General features: G+C 49.1%; 1 long non-coding RNA gene across 2 annotated transcripts in view; it reads left to right on the top strand.

Moving 5' to 3' along the window:
• Positions 1-482: 482 nt before the first annotated feature.
• Positions 483-13,789, top strand: part of LOC134486149 (histidine-rich glycoprotein-like) — a 56,782-nt gene continuing 43,475 nt past the window's right edge. Inside the window, exons 1-2 of one of the 2 annotated variants that reach the window (XR_015683779.1) lie at positions 483-518; positions 645-717. This is a non-coding gene — a long non-coding RNA (histidine-rich glycoprotein-like). Of the gene's footprint in view, positions 519-563; positions 718-13,789 lie in introns of those variants that run through there. The other variant, XR_015683778.1, reaches the window with a different exon arrangement.

Raw genomic sequence — 13,789 nt, 5'->3', positions numbered from 1 at the left:
CTGCAAGACTTAGTCACACACGCTAACAGCCAGCTCAGAGTAGATAATGATTTTAGATCAAAACTCTGTGCAGACCAAAAAAGCATGGACTGAAATGGGAGTTATCAGGACCAAGCCAACTTCAGATGCCTGAATGAAATAGCAAAAATGGATTCTCCTCTCTTCTGTGGGCTGCCTACGTGTTACAGTATCAGTGTGCATTTCCCACTGTGGACTTCCAGCTTGTTACAGAATCAGTGTGCACTGGACACTCAAATACATGTGAGATCTCTGCCTCTTATTTTCAGCTACCCCCAAGTCTCCTAACCGAAGCACCTCCTCCCTGATGAGGGTGATCACTGGCTATAAGCCTGGAGCTCCTATACCCAGGGTCTGGGAAGCTGCTCTTTCCGGAAGGGTGGTAGAGACCCTGGGAACCAGACCAGCCAGGCTCACAAGTATGAAGAGAATGTCGGGAGAGGAAGTGGTGGCTCTGAGTCAGCATGAGTCATCTGGTTCCAGTGACAATGAAGACTGAGGTGTGTGCTCTGCGCTTTTTTCTTGTCTTTTTTTTTTTTTTTCCTAATCATGTGGACATCTCTGAGAATGAAGGGACTGGGTGACTTTACAGTGGCTGCTTTCTAAGTTTCAAAGTGACTTTCCAGGCAAGCTGAGCATATCTTGGGATCTTCACAGCACAGTGGCTGGGAAGGCAGACCGTCTATCAGCTTCTCCCTGGTGAGTACTTTCTGTCAATGATGTCTTCTTGCGCCTCTGGGCTGTGACAGCTGCTGTGTCCTAGGGTAGACACTGTGCTTCTCCCAGACTTTGAAGGCCTGTGATGTCAGAAAAGTGGCTCCCCTCTGCCTCCAGCCTACCTCTGCTGGGTCTGAGGGACTCTTGGGGGAAGTTTCTGAGCTGTGCATTGCGGATGGCCGCTGTGTATTATGTTGTCTCAGAGGAGAACGTGAGACTTGCCTGGGAAGGAAGCCACCTCGGATTCCTTGTTAGAAGCCAAAGTGAAGGTCAGAGAGGGAGGTGGGTGAGTTTGTGCTAACTGGGCACTGAGGTTGGACTAGCTTCCGCTCCTGAGAAGCAGGAGGAAGAGCCAGCCCCCGGGGCAGTTTCTGGCTTCTGGCTCAGGCAGCCCGGTCTGAGCTGTCCAGCTTCAAGGCAAGAAATACAGCAGCGAGGCAGAATTTTGACTTTTCTCTGAACACGTGCAAATGGCTTCAGGACTGTGTTTTACATCCCTTGCTTCCCCTTAACGCTCCAGGTGGAAGACGTGTTCAAAAGCAGACAGAAAAGCCACAGGCTGGGGACCTGGGAGGGCATCCTGGAAGATAGGGGAGTGGAGTGGGCTGAGTTACTATTATTCATACGAGCATATCTTTACTGTCAAATAAACAGACTTACGGTAACTGCTATGCCGCTTCTAAAGCTAATCTAAAAGGCAGTCACTTGCTTAAAAAGCAGCATAGTAGGCTGCAGGGAAGACGGAGCCTGTTCTGAGCAATCCACTGGGGTGTGTGGGGCTTCCCGAGTTAAGAATGAGTCAGCGTCCTAACTGAATGAGCTCTCAGAGCAGCTCTATCCGCCCTGAGCACCACAGGAGCTTGTTGGCTTGGCCCAGGAGGGAACTTGGTCCTTGCTTGCTATCAGCATTTGTTGGCCCTCTGTGATGGGGGCAGTCACACATGCTCAGCTTCCTCCTGTCTCCTGTGATGCTCCTAAGAGGTCCCTGAGAGGCTGAGGGATCTGTCCCCCTGTCAGGAACTTTGGCTTTCTCAGCATGCTTGAGCTCATGGTAATAGTCTGGGGTCCAGCCCCTGACTGAGCATAGTTTCTTAAATGAAAACTGGTGTGTAGGAAGGACCAGGTTGGAATAGAGCCACAGTCACACCCAACCCTTTGAAACAGTTCACACCTTGATGTGAGAGAGGGGAGAATCAGATGAGATATGAATTTCGAAGCTGGCTTCCACAAGAGACAGGCACTAGCTTGGCTTAAATCAGAGTGCAAGCTTCAGAGGAAGAAAGCCTCCGAACACCTTCGAGAAAAATTCCTAGAGCAATTCTGTAAATGGAGCCCACGGAAGTTGCCAAAGGTTTCACAGGGTTTGAATCTTTTCCCCAGCTAGTACTTCAGCTCTGCCCAAAGATTGTTTATCTATGTTTAGATAACTGTGGGTGGGTCCCAGCTCTCAGGAGCCACACCCTGAAGCCGCAAAACTTGGATAACAAGATTAAAGGATTAGAAGGGAGGCTCTGAAGCAGGGCCAAAGGGCCCCAGACCCTGTAGACCCACTTCTGGAGACCTTGGACTTCTAGACCATTGTTCCTCTACCTCAGCACAAGGGGCCTAAGGAGTTAGGTACCTGCCAGGTGCTCAGGGAAGGGCCTGGATGGAGGTGGGACTCCCGCACAATTACCTCTACCTGGTCCACTTAGTTTCCAGACCTCTGAGGGTGCATAGTTTACAGGTTTGTGGTTAGCTACAGGACTTTTACAGAAAGTGATTGACATTCCAAGGCAGGGAGCAGTTGTTCTAAGTCTAAGAACGATATAACATTCCTAGCCGGTTAGGCGCTCTCGGTGAGTAAGCTGTTCAAGTAACCAGAGAAATGCCACGTCATGGGATCAAGAATCGTGACACAGTATGTCTGTGGGCCAAGCACACTCACGTGGGTTCCTATGTCACACATATGCAGGTCACAGCTGTGAGCCTATCTCTGGGTTCTGTGTCTTCAATCTCATATGAGCACTGTTGGATTGTATGTGGCTCGGTGGTGCTGTGTTGTGTTTTAGGCGTTGATTTTGATCTGTCATGTAAAGGTCATGTAGTCTTGTGGATTCCGATAGCTAATGGCCTCTTACCATGAAAAATAGCAAGGATGGACTGACAGGTCTCTTTAGTCATCAGGAGAGAGTTGTTGAACAAGACAGGAAAAAAAAAAAAAGACTAAGGACAAATGTGAAAGCAAATGCCCAAAACCACGATTTGTGCACTGATGGGGTGTGGCTCAGTGTTAAGAGTTTGATGTGCAGGCAGCAGGACCTGAGTTCAGACTACCAGGACCCAGGTAACACAGTTAGCTTTGTCTGTAATCTAGCACTTGTGACAAGCAGGGAAGCAGAACCTGGCATGCACAGTCACAAGCAAGACAACCCATCTCAAGGTGAAAGGTGTTAGCTAGCACCCAAGGTTGTCATCTGGCTTCTCTATGCACGAACCATGGCATGTGGAGGTCTGTATGACCTGCATATATGAAAATACACACACATACACACACACACACATGCACACATACACACGCACACGCACACACACAGGGACACACACACATACAGGCACACAAACACAAACACACACAGGTACACTCAAACACACAGACACACACACACAAACATACACAGAGAACACAGACACAGACACAAACACACACACAGGCACACAGACACACAAATACACACACACACAGGCACACAGGCACACAAACACACACACACAGGCACACAGACACACAAACACACACATACACACACAGGCACACAGACACACACACAGGCACACAGACACACAAACACACACACACATACACACATAGGCACACAGACACACAAACACACACACAAACACACACATACACACACAGGCACACAGACACACACACACACAAACACACACCGGCACACAGACACACATTCACAAACACACACACAGGCACACAGACACACACACAAACACACACACACAGGCACACAGACACACAAACACACACACACAGGCACACAGACACACAAACACACACACACAGGCACACAGACACACAAACACACACACACAAACACACACAGACACACAAACACACACACAGGCACACAGACACACAAACACACACACACACAAACACACACATACACACACAGGCACACAGACACACACACAGGCACACAGACACACAAACACACACACACACATACACACATAGGCACACAGACACACAAACACACACACAAACACACACATACACACACAGGCACACAGACACACACACACACAAACACACACCGGCACACAGACACACATTCACAAACACACACACAGGCACACAGACACACACACAAACACACACACACAGGCACACAGACACACAAACACACACACACAGGCACACAGACACACAAACACACACACACAAACACACACAGACACACAAACACACACACAGGCACACAGACACACAAACACACACACACACAAACACACACATACACACACAGGCACACAGACACACACACAGGCACACACAGGCACACAAACACACACACATACACACATAGGCACACAGACACACAAACACACACACAAACACACACATACACACACAGGCACACAGACACACACACACAAACACACACCGGCACACAGACACACATTCACAAACACACACACAGGCACACAGACACACACACAAACACACACACACAGGCACACAGACACACACACACAGACACACACACACAGGCACACAGACACACACTCACAAACACACACACAGACACACAGGCACACACACACACACACACACCACATGGTTTGTGGCTTTGGTTTCCACTTGCCATACAGCACTGGACTGAGTGTAGCTGCAGGCAGGAGTCAGAGGAGCTCATTCCGTGGCAGGAATTGAGGCCGAGTTTGGAAGGGATGTCTAACTACAAACAGAAAGTGATACAGGCTTGCTGACAGTGGAAGTTGCTCAGAATCCTGCTGTCATGGTGTGCTCAACCTAGGACCAACCTGTGACTTGTGGCTCTGTCTCCTCTGGTCTTCATCATTGTGGACTATCCGCCCTATGACATTTTGTGCAGAGGTTTCCACAGCACAAACTCAGTCTACGTCCAGTGCTATGCGTTCTTGGAGCTCCTGGTGTCCTGCCTTCTTCATCCAGAAGGAAGGAGAAGACTGTCATGGATGTGAGCCTTTGGAAGGTTCTGAGGTACATACACCAATTGCCAGGAGACACTGTCACCAGGACAGGCATGTTCTTAGAGATGTGACCACCCTCTTGCATCTGTCCCGGGCTCCACTGCCCTGTGGTATTTCATCAGGACGGATCCTGTCCTTGAAACAAGGTCTCTCATGAGGTCTCAATCTACGACAGGCTCTGCATTCAGCAGGGTCTTGCTTACTAGGTCCTTTGCATAGGGACTGCTTCTTGGTCCTCTCAGGAAACCTTGAGTTTTAGCTGTTGTCACCACCATCATTGTTATCACTATAACCTTCCTTCTCCTCCACTTCCTCCTTCCCTTCCTCCTCCCCTCATCATCATTATTATCAAGATCATTACAAAACTACAGTTCCCATTTTATTCAGCCCAACCACACTCTGTGGGTCCTCCATTTAACTCCACAACAACCCCCAGAACCATAGAAAGGGGACAGTCATTAGCCTTACTGTCTCAGTGAAGACACACAGGTGCCAGGGAAGCACTAGCCCATTCAGCACAGGAAAATGGGCAGGAGCAGGCAGTCAGTAGGGCTTCCTGCGAAATACAGCCATCTGGGCCAAAGGTCAGGAAACCCAGGCCCCCTGGGCATAGACCTGCCCCCAAGGTGGCACAGCTTGATTTGGTGCTGGTGTTTCCCAGCTGAAGCCAGTGACAATTGTCCCTTAGCTCATCTAGATTCTTGCTGCTTGAAAATCAATGCGAATGGGAGACACGTCATACTGAAAGTGTTAAACAAGCCCCCAAAGACCCAAACGGAGAACAGTGTGGCCTTCCCTTACCAACGCCAAAGATCTGTCTGTTTCAAAAGCCAGACACATCCTCAAGGCCACCCTTGGGGTCCAGAAGTGGCTAGGGTCATTTTTCTCTATCTGTCCTGTGTGTAGTATTTAAGCTCTGGGAGCTTAGAGTGGCCTGGCTGTGTTGGAGCACTGTGAGTGTAACACGTGGGTGGCACAGTCATAGGTCCCCAAAGCTACACTAATGGCAGGAACCTGAGGGCCCTTCTCTGTCTCTGTCTCTGGCACCATAGCTAAAATTGGGGGTTGGTCGAAGGCAGAGGCTCTGGCTGGATCCTAGTGCTCAAAGAAAAGACAGCTGGTTTGAAGGAAGCTGGTTCACAGGAAGGAGAGGAGAGCCAATGGTCAACTGGTCTCATAGGATTCATTCTGAGGCAAAGCCGGTTGTCTTTAGCCTGAGATGTTAGAGCAACAGTGTAACGAGTCTAACTTGGGTTCCCTGCAAGTCTTTGGCTTTCCAGGTTGATTACATGCAAACAAGGGTTTCTGGGACAGGAGAGGCAGGCCACTGCTCTGCCCTGGAAAAATGTATCATGTTAAAAGTAGAGAACTTTTGTTAATGGTGGCAGAAGACATATATTCCCGTTGTACTAGTAATTTACAGTGCATGAAGGTCACACAGGCTCCTGGCAATTCCACTGGACATAAAGCAACATTTATTAAATATCAGTGGCTCCCCAAGGAGCCAAGCTCACTTGCTCTCAAATGGCTAAGGGGTTCTGTTCTCACAATTGTACTGACTTTTACTGAGTCATGCTCAACTGACTTTTACTGTCACTGTCTACCTATGCACAGGCGGAAGAAGACGGGGGTATGAGACTCCCTAAAACAGGACTCACAAAGAAAGGACATGGGTCTGAAGTAGAATCAAGGACAAGGGCTCCTGTCCCACTCATATCATATGGCCTTCTTTGGCCCCAGAGGGGATGGAGACCCATCCATTTCAGCTCCTCTGAGGTTGATCAGTTAATTTCCAATAAATAGAGCCCCTGGCCTTAGGGCCATACCTCTTCCAATGCTCTAAGCAAGGTCACTTTTGTCTCTGTGCTGGGCTCCAGCCTGGGCTCTGAAACCAGTTTCTTGGCTGCCACCTGGGACCAGGTCCCCTGTCTTGACTTGGGAACAAGCTTCAGGATCTGTTCTCCCAGAGGAAGGAAGCTCAGCTTAGAGGTGTCTGAGTAGCTTTCTCACTCACAGGGGATGCTCCCTGTCTCCCTGGCTCCTGGGGAGCCTACAATATGCAACAAACTCATATTCGTCAGCCACCGAATGAGAAGGGCCTCAACTACCCTTCTCCCCGCTTCCCTGGCTACTTTGCAGACAGACAGTGGGGACAGGGTTTCTTTCTTCTGTCCTCTGCATCCCTCCTCACCTGAGGCTGTGGGATGACTGTGATAGGCTCTGCCACACGTGGTGATTTGTGAGTCTGAGATTGGATATACATGAGACTCAGAACAGAGCCAGGCACCAAGCACGTCCTTCATGAACAGAGCAAGGCTTCACTGTGAAGTTTAGGCTGGGCTCAAACTCATGATCCTCCTGCCTCCACCACAGGTACTGGGAGCAAAGGCAGGAGCCACCACACAGCTCCTTTATTAGGTTAAAAAAAAAAACAAGTGTTCAATAATTATACAGCCAAAAAGATCTGCTCTTCATATATTCTGCCCAAAAAGCTTCCTGCTGCTTTCTGTGAGTAGATCCTAGACACAGAGGAGTGAATAGCTTGCCCCTGTGCTATTCACAGTACAGAGAAGCTATGACATGAATGAATTTTTAAATCATGCATAGGGTGCAGTGCCTGTGGAGGCCAGAAGAGGGCGTCAGATACCCTGAGTTGGAATTAGAGGTAGGTTGTACATTGTCCAGCATGAGTGCTAGGAACCGAAATCCAGGCCTCTGCTAGAGCAGTATTCACTCTTAACCACCAAGCCATCCATCTCCACAGCCCCACACGACTGTTGATAAGTCTCCTGCCTTACATCCTTCCTCTTCTTCCTGTGTTGTCAGCAACAGCTTTTTTGTTGTTAGGGACAACGATGTTTCCTGTAAAGGCTGTTTCCCAGGCTCCTTTGCAGTTAGAAAGATGAAGACTGGTCATGGGTTTGCCAGGGATGCTGGGAAAGCTCTTTAAAGGATTCTGACATCTCCAACCCTTGACACTTTCCTTCACTGTTCCAAGTGTTCCAGGTACTTTGGCTTAACCTTTTGGATCTTCTTTCTTCCTGTCGAAATGCAGAGGAGATGGCTGGAGCTCTAGCAGCTTTCTTGACCTTAAAAAAAGAAGTCTGTTCTGGTACAATGATATACTTCATTCACGCTGGATCCATGATTATGTCCATTGAAAATATATTATTCATGTTTTCTCTCTAATGAAAATATTTTGAGAGGACCCTGCTATGGGCTCCAAGCATAGGACCCTCTAAGTCTGCTGGAATCATAGAACCATCGTTGGAAACACTTTGCCTTGGGGAAGGATATCTCAAGGAGCATACGAACTGTGGATGACCAGCAGTCATAGCAGCGGCCACTAGAGACCATGACTCCCTTCTATCGTTGGCAAACAGGATTAATTGTTAGGTTCTGTGATGAGTCCAACACAGTCTCTCATGTTATCCTTGGACTTTTAGAGTCCACTTGTCATATGCGTGTGTGTGTGTGTGTGTGTGTGTGTGTGTGTGTGTGTGTGTGTGTGTACTCATGTATTTGTAGGAGAACATACCCTTGTGTGCAAGAGACAAACTTGGATGTCAATTCTCAGGTACTGTTTGCTTACTTTTCCTCTTCCTCTTCCTCCTCTTCCTCTTCTTCCTCTTCTTCCTCCTCTTCCTCCTCTTTCTCTTCTTCTTCTTCTCTTCCTCCTTATCCTCCTTCTCCTCTTCCTTCTTCCTTTTCACCTTCTTCATCTCCTCTTTCTCCTCTTCCTCCTCTTCTTTCTCCTCCTTCTTTAGACCGGGTCTCTCTGGCCTGGCACTGTAAACCATGCCGAGCTGGCTGGCAGTGAGCCCCAGACAATCTACCTGTATCACCTCCCTCCCTAGCGTTAGGCTCCCAAGTGTGCACCATCACATTTGGTTTTTAAAGCATCAATTCTGGGAACAGAACTCAGGTCTTCCCGCTTGCAAGGCAAGCACTGTTTCAACTCAGCTGCCTGCCCAGCCCAGATTGTATTTCTTCAGTTTTCCTATAGGACCTGTCTTTACTTCATTTGGTTAGTGTGTACACATCTAAATGTGTTTCTTCTCTAATTCTGAATTCCACTGAATCCATTTCAAGTACTCCCCACTCTTCCCTCCCTCCCTATGCCTGGTTATTGTGGATTCCCTCGTTCCTGGACCCTGTGTTCCAGGTGTGGTTACTTTAGCGTAGCTGCCATCATATTGGGGGTTACTAGAGCCACTCAGGGCTGGCTCCATCTGGGGTAGGGACAGATTGACTGACATTCTAGATACTGGAGATTCATCTACCCTCAGGAATGGTGAACTCGCCTTCCGCTACAGCCATCCTCAGCAGGGTCTGATGGGACAGCCTATGCATGCCTCACCTATTGGCCGCTTACAGTGTGGAGGCTCCTGTCTCTGCCTGGCAACAAGAAAACAGCTCTTAGGTATCTGGTGAAGTCAGACAGTGTATTCCTTAATCCCTTCAAGGCAGCTTTGTCCTACAAAACCTGCAGCTGTGGCCACACTGTGTCTGCCCTGCCTGATATGGTGATCACACTTGTGGCCACCAGGCAGTGGATGCGTGGTCAATGTGACCAGGAACTGAGCTGAATGATTAATCACTTAATGACAATTTAAATATTCATAGCTGCGTGTGGCTAGAAGTTCCTGGGTTTGCATGCGTACTTTCCCTGATGATTTTCCCCGGCCTCACTTTCGTTTTCCTTGGTTTCAGTTTCCCACAGTCAAACGTGGCCCACCGAGTGTTGAAGTCCATAAATACACAATTCCTGTTTTAAACTGCGTGTGGGCGCGTGGGTGGGAGCAGTGTGAAAAAAATCTTTCACTGACCTGTTTTATCCTGCCCAGGCACAACTCTCTCTGCCCAGGGTATCCATACTGTATGTTCTCCCTGCCTGCTAGTACTTCAGAGTTGCTGTCTCTGCCACCGGATTGCCCAGTAGACAGTGCTTGCATCTAAGTAACCGTTGGTTTACTTATTACTGACCCCAGTGCACATGAACTGTGACGCCATTATTATGCCGTAAATTGTTGCAATTGTGAGGCTTCATTAATAATCACTTGTCTCTTGTTTTGTCTAAGTTGTAAGTTCAGCCTTATCACAGATACACACAGAGAAAACCAACCCAGGTGTGGATGCTCCCTGCAGCCTCAGGCATGCCCTGAGGTCTGGGAGTGTTTCCTCTGAAGATGGGAGGGCTGCTGTGCTGTCTGTGTGAATGAAGTCATTCCACCATCTGACTCCATTGGTTATAAAGAAGCTCCATGCTCTGGTGCTGTCACTGTCCCAGACTCCTCCAAACTGTCCTTGGGGACTCTTAGAGACTCGAGCATCCAACCATGTTTAGAGGTAACTAAGAGGCATGGGCAGGAGCTGGCCAGGCCCTGACGCAGTTCCAGGCTGTTTAAAGCCATACCACTGTTCCTTCAAGTTCTGGGATTTTGTTCCTCTTTGCTTATGGTTTCATTTGGACCTTGCTCAGCCTGCTACCTGCTGTACACCCAGGAAGTTGCTCAGTGCTCAAGCCTCCATTTCCTAATCTGTAAAATGGGAACGCTGGGATCTGTACTGCATTTCATTTTCTAGGAGATGAACAGAGTTGAGTGTGAGGGATTCCTAGGCGTGCTCCTCACATACGCACAAGTTGCTCAATTGATACTGTGCTGATACAAGTTGCTGATAGATACTATGGGATTTTCTGTCCTTTTGTCACGTCCTCCTGAACACAGGATGGTGACAGGCCACTCCAGCAATGCCGTCTTCCTCAATGGCTCCAGGTTAGATACTCAGAATACTGCCTCACAGGAGCTAAGGAGCAGTGGGAGCCTTGGAAGGAGAGCTGTCCCTGGTGGCTCATTCCTTTGCTCACTGTTCCTAAGCCCTGTGAAGGCTGGCCAGGAACAGCAGCGTAAGTGAGCAAATGGTGAGGAGGCAGCCTGCGCAGGAGCCTCTCTGTGCCATGGTCATTGGTGAGCTAGGGTCAAGCGGATTGGCCTTAGCTTTGTGAATTGGTCTGCCTGCTCTAGGACAGAAGCAGCAGTTTGAGGTGGGGACAAAAGGACCTTGGGAGAACCTGGACCACATTCATTCCCACACAGAGTCAGATTCCCCTGCTGCATCCTTGCTTCTTCATGGTTAGCTGGGTGGCCATGGGCGAGCCATCTTCACCTTTCCCTCACATAAGGCTGAGGGGACCTGGAGGGTCAGAAGCACCATTGGCATCATTTAGCATGCATTACTTTGATTTGCGGTTTCGTGTGTGGTGTGTGTGTGTGTGTGTGTGTGTGTGTGTGTGTGTGTGTGTGTGTGTGTGTGTTGGGGGCTACCTGCTATAGAAACCCCTCTCTGAGCCCCCTAGGCACTGCTGACCCATGTCCAGGCCCACTTTCCCATTCACCAGACAGCCACTACATCACTGTCCGGTGCCCACTAGGAAATACTTCTGGAAATGGTCCAGAGGCAGCTTTCTGGCCACTTTCACATTTTAGCCTAGTGTCTGCATCAGATACAACTGATTTATACTCTAAACTCTGGCTCCTTACCTAGAGGTCCTCCCAGATTTGGGGACTGTTCTCACCTTGTGTGTGGGCTCCTTCATCCTCTCATGGATCCTGGAAAAGTTCCTTCCCTGTCAGTTCCCTGAAGCCCCACAATGCCCTCCTCAGTGAGGATTCAGTTGTCTGCCTTTATCTTGAATGCTACACTGAGGTTATTGGTGGCCATCTCTACCTGTTGGGCCCACAGAATGCTCACACCCTGTGGGGACACATAAAGCCATGTCCTTACTCTGTATCAGAGGTGGTGACTTTTCCCCCCAGTGTCTATCATTCCTGGTTTAGTCTAGCCTTGGCTCATGTTGTAGTTTGCTTTTCTATTGCTATAACAAACCCCGTGACCAAGGGACAACTTGAGGACAATAAGTATTTATTTCCCCTTTCACTTCTTCCGGTCTTTTCACTGAGGGATCTGATCAGCCCCCACGGCTGGCTCAAATGTCCTATGAAAGACATGGATTTGGAAAGGGATCCCCATGACCTCTTCATCAAACGACCATGTAGATCAGCATAGGCTGCGGACAGAGCGCTTCAGTAAAGAGCATCTTCAAGTTTGCCAATATCCATATGTTTGCAGGTGCCCTTGGGAACACAGGGAGTGCCCTTCATGCGTAACTGTTGGCGATGGGGACATTATGCAATAGAATGTGTTACAGTGGTTATCTAGATGACAGGGGCAGGTGGAAATGACTCAGCTCAGCCGGCCTTCTGCCACGATCATCCTTTCCCTTCTCTTCCGTTCTTTCAACTCTCTGTCTTCCAGAACAGGGCCTTTGGCAGTCAGTTACCAGGGCAGTTACATTGCCAGTTTGACGGAGTTTAGAGCCATCCAAGAGGCGAGACTGTGAGGGAGTCTCAAGTCTCCGAGGGAGTTTCTAGGTCGGGTTTACAGGGGTGGGGAGACCAACCTTGAATGTTGGCAGCAGCGTCCCACATGCTGGGATCTCAGACTGTAGAAAATGAAGAAAGCAAGCTTAATACGTGCTACCACCTCTCTGCTTCCCGAGTGTGAATGCAGTGTCCTCGTCCTGCCGCCATGCCTTTCCGTCCTGATGGATTGCACCCTGGGGCTGCCAGCCCAGATAAAGCCTCCATTAAGTAGCTTTTGTCACAACCAGAGGAAAGTAACTAATAAAGCAATCCTCACTTTTGGAACTTGACCTTTGGGCACCATTGCCTTAGTCACCTGTGTACAGTTTTATCCTTAGTCTTGTGTCGGGTGTCTTGCTTCACTCCGAGAAGTGCCTTCCCACCTGGTACTATCTATCTACTCCTCCACTTTGTCTTTTAGTAAATGTATGTGGGCGAGAGAGAGAGAGAGAGAGAGAGAGAGAGAGAGAGAGAGAGAGAGAGAGAGAGAGAGAACACCACATGTGAACAGGTGCCTTCAGAAGCCAAAAGAGGGCTTCAGAACCCCTAGAACTGAAGCTATAGATGGTTGTGAACCATGCAATGTGCCTCCAGGAACCAGAATCCTTTGCAAGAGCAGCAAGTGCTTTTAACCCCAGCCTCCAGCTTGTGCTACCTGCTGAGGCTGGACGGACAGCTGGGTGGCTCATCTCATCTCCCACAGGGCTTGGGAGTGGGGGCTCTTTGACTTCACCAAAAGTGCCTGCTCACAGTCATGCTGGAGAAGGGGACAATATGAGGCACAGAGTACAGTGCCACCACTGCAGTGTGATAGGCGACCATGGATCTTCTGGGCGACATGGTAACTCACTGTCCAGCGCATATCTTATCTGCCGTATGTGTTCAACACGAACCTCACCCTCCCTCGGGGCTCTGGACACAACAGCATGGCCACTTGGACGGAGGACACATGAGCTCCTCTTTGAGACCCTGTACAGCTGATAAAGTCAGGCAGTGCTCCCAGCTCCTCTCACCCACCCCTGCCCATCTCTAGCCACCAGGATAAGGAGACTCTCCCTCCCAACACCAATTTGCTCCTTCTGGGGCTCAAGTGGAAGCAGGGGATGGGTGTCTTGTTGAAATAGAAGGTGCATGTGTGTGTGTGTGTGTGTGTGTGTGTGTGTGTGTGTGTGTGTAGAGTCTGAGAGCTATCAAAGCCAATGCACTATAAAGACACTGTCCCCGCCCATCCTCTCCTGATGGAAGCATGGTGCCCTTTGGGGATTTGAGACTTTGATTTCATCTCCTGAACAGAGTAAGAGAGATCAGCCATGATGCCTAAACTGTAAGTAGAGAATCGAATTTCTTTGGGAAAATTGGAAAGGGACTCTGGCTACAAAGGTGGTGAGAAGCTAGTG

Source organism: Rattus norvegicus, chromosome 3 (assembly GCF_021556685.1).
Source record: "Rattus norvegicus strain SHRSP/BbbUtx chromosome 3, alternate assembly SHRSP_T2T, whole genome shotgun sequence".
Classification (NCBI taxonomy): Eukaryota; Metazoa; Chordata; class Mammalia; order Rodentia; family Muridae; genus Rattus; species Rattus norvegicus.
This window is presented reverse-complemented; position numbering and strand designations above follow the sequence as displayed.